Source organism: Macaca thibetana, chromosome 10 (assembly GCF_024542745.1).
Source record: "Macaca thibetana thibetana isolate TM-01 chromosome 10, ASM2454274v1, whole genome shotgun sequence".
In the NCBI taxonomy this organism is placed as follows: domain Eukaryota; kingdom Metazoa; phylum Chordata; class Mammalia; order Primates; family Cercopithecidae; genus Macaca; species Macaca thibetana.
This window is the reverse complement of record NC_065587.1, coordinates 6,596,534-6,602,769: the sequence shown is the minus strand read 5'-3', so window position 1 is coordinate 6,602,769 and position 6,236 is coordinate 6,596,534. Positions and strand designations below refer to the sequence as shown.

Below are 6,236 nucleotides of genomic sequence, written 5' to 3'. Positions count from 1 at the left end.
GGGAGCTGTGGTTTCCCACTCGTTCCAGTGAGACTTGGCGTTTTCTGCACATAAGAGTTGCGTGGGAGAATTGCACATAGTCGGTCCAGGGCTTCCAGAGTGGGGCTGAGCTGATGGCTGATGGGAGCAGGGGAGGAGGCTGGCGGGGAGGGCTGAGGCTGGCGGGGAGGGGTGAGATTGGTGGGGAGGGCTGGGACTGGAGGGGAGGGGTGAGGCTGGTGGGGAGGGGTGGGCTGGTGGGGAGGGGTGAGGCTGCCAGGGAGGGGTGAGGCTGGCAGGGGGGCTGAGGCTGGTGGAGAGGAGTGAGGTTGGTGGGGAGGGGTGGTACTGGCAGGGAGGGGTGAGGCTGGTGGGGAGGGCAACCACTGCCCCAGGCTGCTGCTCCTCCTTAGACCCTGAAGAGGCCTTTGGGTCTGGGGTTTTCACAGTTTGACAGCTGTGGCCTTGGGGAGGGGCTTTAGAGGGGGGTTAGGGGATAGGTCATCACTGACACCCACAGGGGGCGCCTGGGCAGATGTCCTTCGGGAGAGCAAGATGGGAGCCAGGGACGTGGCACCAGGTCAGCCCTGAGAGCTGGTGTCTGGGTGTGAGGAGGCCTTGAAGGGTCTTCCCTTCACTTAGCCTCCCATCTGCCTGCCCCTCTCAGCTCCCAGTTCACAGGGCAAACCCAAGCCCATAAGCGGGTTCCATGCGAGCACTCAGATGCACCCCTCTTCATGGATACCCACCCTACCCCAGCTGCCTCTGGGCAATGTGCATCCTCCCACACCAGGTACCTGAAGCCCAGCTCCTTCCACCTGCTCAGGTGCCCCCTCCATTGAGATGCCCCCTCCAGCGCCTCAGGTCCTCTCCTTGAGCTTCTGGGGACACAGGCTCAACCTCTTTCAGCTGGCTTCATCCCGAAAGCCTGAAATCCAGCCCCACTTCTTGGGGTCTTTGCGTCCTCACTTGCTCGGGCCCCACTCACTGCAGGCTGGCTCTGCCTGGCTGTTCCACATCCTTACTCTTGTTCTATTTGACAGCAATTAAAAAAAAAATGTGACTTATTTAATTTCTGTAGCTTTATTGAGGAATAACTTCCCAGTTTGAAGTGTACAATTTGATGAGTTTTGACAAATGCATGCAGTCAACGTAACCACCACCATCGTTATCCAGACATGGGACATTCCCATCACCATGCAACTTTCTGCACCTGTCTGCAGCCAATCCCCTTCTCCCAGCCCCTGGCCCTGGGGACCACTCATCTGCTTTCTGTCACCATCATTTAGCCTTGTCTAGAATTTCTTATAAACTGTATCCTATGGTATGTTGCTTTTTGTGTCTGATTTCTTTCACTTAGCGTAATGCTATTGAGAGTATCTTCATTGTTTGTTTTATCAACCACCCATGTCCTTAGTACAGCACCATTATATGGGTACACAGCAATTTGTGTATGCATTTGCCAGTTGATGGCCCTTTGGGGTTCTTTTGGGGTTTTAATTTTTTTTTTTTTTTTTTTTTTTGAGACGGAGTCTCGCTCTGTCGCCCAGGCTGGAGTGCAGTGGCCGGATCTCAGCTCATTGCAAGCTCTGCCTCCCGGGTTCGGGCCATTCTCCTGTCTCAGCCTCCTGAGTAGCTGGGACTACAGGCGCCCGCCACCTCGCCCGGCTAGTTTTTTGTATTTTTTAGTAGAGACGGGGTTTCACCGTGTTAGCCAGGATGGTCTCGATCTCCTGACCTAGTGATCCGCCCGTCTCGGCCTCCCAAAGTGCTGGGATTACAGGCTTGAGCCACCGCGCCCGGCCGGGTTTTTAATTTTTATGAGTGGCATTGGTATTCATGTTTAAGTCTTGGCGTGGGACCTATGCTTTCATTTTTCCTGAGTAAGTACCTAAGACTGATGTGGCTGGGTCATATTAGTGTATATTTTACTGTATAAGAAACTGCCAACTAGGCTGAGTGGGGTGGTGCATGTCTATAATCCCAGCACTTTGGGAGGCTGAGGTGGGCAGATCACCTGAGGTCAGGAGTTCAAGACCCGCCTGGCCAACATGGTGAAACGCCATCTCTACTAAAAATACAAAAATTAGCCAGATGTGGTGCACACCTGTAATCCCAGCTACTCGGGAGGCTGAGGCAGATAAAAACTCTTGAACCTGTGAGGTGAAGTTGCAATGAGCCGAGATAGCACCACTGCACTCAAGCCTGGGCAACAGAGCAAGACTGCTTCAAAAAAAAAAAAAAAAAAAAAAAAAAAAAAGACTGCCAACTGTTTTCCAAAGTAAATGTACCATTCACAGCAATGTATGAGATGTTCTAGTTACTCCACATCCTCGCCAACACTTGGTACTGTCCATCTTTTCCATTTTAGCCATTCTGGAGGGTACAATGGTATCACATTGTAGTTTTAAATTTATTTCCCTAATGACTAATAGTACTGAGTATGTGTGTTAGTCAGCTTGGGCTGAAGAATACCATAGAGATGTATTCCTCACAGTTCTGAAGGCTGGTAAGTTCAAGATCAAGGTGCTGGCAGATTTGGCTCCTGGTGAGGCTCTCTTCCTGGCACACAGATGACTTCCTTCTCTCCGTCCTTACAAGGTCAAGGGAAGAGAGAGAGAGAGAGAGAGAGAAGGGGAGAGAGAAGAGAACAAGAGCATCAGAGTGCTCTGGTGTTTCTTCCTCTTATAAGAAAATGAATCCCATCATGAGGCTCCGTCCTCGTGACCTGATCTGACCCTAATCACCTCCCAGAGGCCCCACCTGCAAATACTACTACACTGGGAGTTAGAGGTTCAACATGTAAATTTTGGGGGTACACAGACATTTAGTCCATAACAACGTCTTTTCATGTATGTTTCCATCTGTATACCTTTGGTAAAGTGTCTGTTCAAATCATTTGCCTTTTTTTTTAATCTAGAAGTTTTATAATTTGAGCTCCTATATTTAGGTCTATGATCCATCTTGAGTTAATCTTTGTATATGGGGTGAGGTAATAGGTCATTTTTAAAATTTTCTTTTCTTGCCTGTGTATGTGTATACATATATACATATATGTGTATATATATAAATGCATAATTGTTCCAGTACTATTCATGTAAAGATTTTCCTTTCCCCATCATATCACCTTGGCACTTTTGTAGAAAATCAATTTGCCATATATATTTAGGTCAATTTCTGGACTCTCTATTATGTGTTATTCTGGTCTGTTGATCTACACAATCTACATCTTTATGTGGATATGTGTATTTTTATGCCAATACTATAGTGTCGTGATTACTGGAGGTTTATAACAAGTCTTGAAAGCAGGTAGTATAAGTCCTCCAATTTTTTTTTTTTTTTTTGAGATGGAATTTCACTCAATCCAGGTGGATCACTTGAGGTCAGAAGTTCGAGACCAGCCTGGCCAACATGGTGAAACTATGTCTCCACTAAAAATACAAAAATAAGTCCTCCAATTTTGTTCATTTCAAAAATTATTTTGGTTCTTCTAGGTCTTTTTAATTCTTTTGGTTTCTACATAAAATTTAGAGTAAGTTTGTCATTTTCTGCCCAAAAGCCTGCTGAAATTTTGACTGGAATTGTGTTCTTTAGATCAAATTGGGGAAAACTGGCATCTTAAATATATTGGGGAGCTAAGATCATTGATTTGAGAACATTCTTCTTTTATATAAACATTTAATGCTGGATTTTTTTTTCTAAGAACAGCTTTAGCTGCATCCCACAAATACTAATATGTTGTGTTTTCACCTTCATGAAGTTCAGAATATCTTGTAATTTCAAATGTGACTTCCTCTTTCACTCATGGGTTATTTAGAAGTGTATAATTTCCAAATATTTGGGGATTTTTTTTCCAGCTATCTTTTGGCACTGGGTTTTGTTGTGGTCAGAGAACATACTTTGTATGATTTAAATCATTTAAAATGCATTATGACTTGTTTTATGTACTAGATTATGGTCTATCTTGGTAAATATTCTGTATACACTTGAAAAAGAATGTGTGCTCTGCTGCTGTTGGACAAAATGTTTCATAAATGTCAGTTAGTTGGTTGATTATGTTCTTCAGATCTTTTATATCCTTACTAATTTTCTCTCTACTGCTTCTATCAATTACTAAGAGTGAAGTGTTAAAATCTTCAACTGTAACTGTATATTTCTCTATTTCCCCTTTCAATGCTATCAATTTTTGTTTCATAACTCATATAAGATTATAGTGTCCTTTTGTCTCCTTTATCCCTTGTAATATCTCTTACTCTGAAATCTGCTTTGTCTGATATTAATATAGCCACTCAATCTGTTAGTATTAGCATGGTGTATCTTTTTCTATACTTTTAAACCGAGTCTATTTAAGGTAGGTTTCTTATAGACACAAATAACTGTGTCTTTTTATACAAAACCTCTGCCTTTTAATTAGAGGGTTTAGTCCACTTACATTTTTTATTGTGGCAAAATATACCTAGCATAAAGTTAACCATTTTAGTCATTTTAAGTGTACAATTCAGTGGCATTAAGTACATTCATACTGTTGTGCAACCATCACCTCCATCCATCTCCAGAACTTTTCCTTTTTTTTTTCCCTTGCAGTTCTGATTGAACCCATTTTATTTTTATTTATTTATTTATTATACTTTAAGTTCTAGGGCACATGTGCACAACGTGCAGGTTTGTTACATATGTATACGTGTGCCATGTTGGTGTGCTGCACCCATCAACTCGTCAGCACCCATCAACTCGTCATTTACATCAGGTATAACTCCCAATGGCATCCCTCCCCCATACCCCTCCCCACAATAGGCCCTGGTGTGTGATGTTCCCCTTCCTGTGTCCAAGTGATCTCATTGTTCAATTCCCACCTATGAGTGAGAACATGCGGTGTTTGGTTTTCTGTTTTTGTGATAGTTTGCTGAGAATGATGGTTTCCAGCTATTTCCATGTCCCTACAAAGGACACGAACTCATCCTTTTTTATGACTACATAGTATTCCACAGTGTATATGTGCCACATTTTCTTAATCCAGTCTGTCACTGACAGATATTTGGGTTGATTCCAAGTCTTTGCTATTGTGAATAGTGCCGCAATAAACATACGTGTGCATGTGTCTTTATAGCAGCATGATTTATAATCCTTTGGGTATATACCCAGTAATGGGATGGCTGGGTCATGTGGTATTTCTAGTTCTAGATCCTTGAGGAATCGCCATACTGTTTTCCACGCTGGTTGAACTAGTTTACAATCCCACCAACAGTGTAAAAGTGTTCCTATTTCTCTACATCCTCTCCAGCACCTGTTATTTCCTGACTTTTTAATGATTGCCGTTCTAACTGGTGTGAGATGGTATCTCACCGTGGTTTTGATTTGCATTTCTCTGATGGCCAGTGATGATGAGCATTTTTTCATGTGTCTGTTGGCTGTATGAATGTCTTCTTTTGAGAAATGTCTGTTCATATCCTTTGCCCACTTTTTGATGGGGTTGTTTTTTTCTTGTAAATTTGTTTGAGTTCTTTATAGGTTCATCTCCAGAACTTTTTCATCAACCCAAACTGAGACTCTGCACCCAGGAAATACTAACTCTCCGTTCTCCCCTCCCTCAGTCCATGGTAACCACTATTCTACTTTCTGTCTCTGTGAATTTGACTATTCAAGGTACCTCTAGTCCTATTTACATTTAATGGAATTATTAATGCCATCTTGCTATTTGCCTTGTTCATATGTTTTTCTTATTTCTTTTGGATTGAGAACTTTTTAGCTATGTGAATTTATTTTCATTATTGGCTTACCAGCTGTATTTCTTTATTTTCTTTTCCTAGTGGTTGCTCTAGACTTTATATACACATCTGCATTCATGTCCTGTGGTTGCTATAACGAATTACCACAAACTTTTTGGCTTAAAACAGTAGAAATTTATTCTCCCACAATTCTGGAAGCCAGATGTCTGAAATTAAGGTGTTGGAAGGTCCACATTCCCTCTGGAGGCTCTAGAGAGAAAGCTGTTCCTTGCATCTTCAAGCTTCTGGTGGCTACCAGCATCTCTGGGCTTGTGGGTGCATCGCTTTAATATCTACCTCCACAGTCACTTTGCTTCTTTCTCCTTTTTCTGTCTATCCCTCCTCTGTGTGTCTCTTATAAGGGCACTTGTCATGGGATTTAGGACCCACCCAGATAATCCACGATTATCTAATCTCAAGATCATTAATTTAATTATATCTGCAAAAACCTTTTTTCCAAAGAAGCTAACATTCACAGGTTCTGGGCATTAG

General features: G+C 42.7%; 1 protein-coding gene across 1 annotated transcript in view; it reads right to left on the bottom strand.

Moving 5' to 3' along the window:
- Positions 1–6,236, bottom strand: part of SULT4A1 (sulfotransferase family 4A member 1) — a 996,812-nt gene that overhangs the window by 375,269 nt on the left and 615,307 nt on the right. The window lies entirely within an intron of this gene.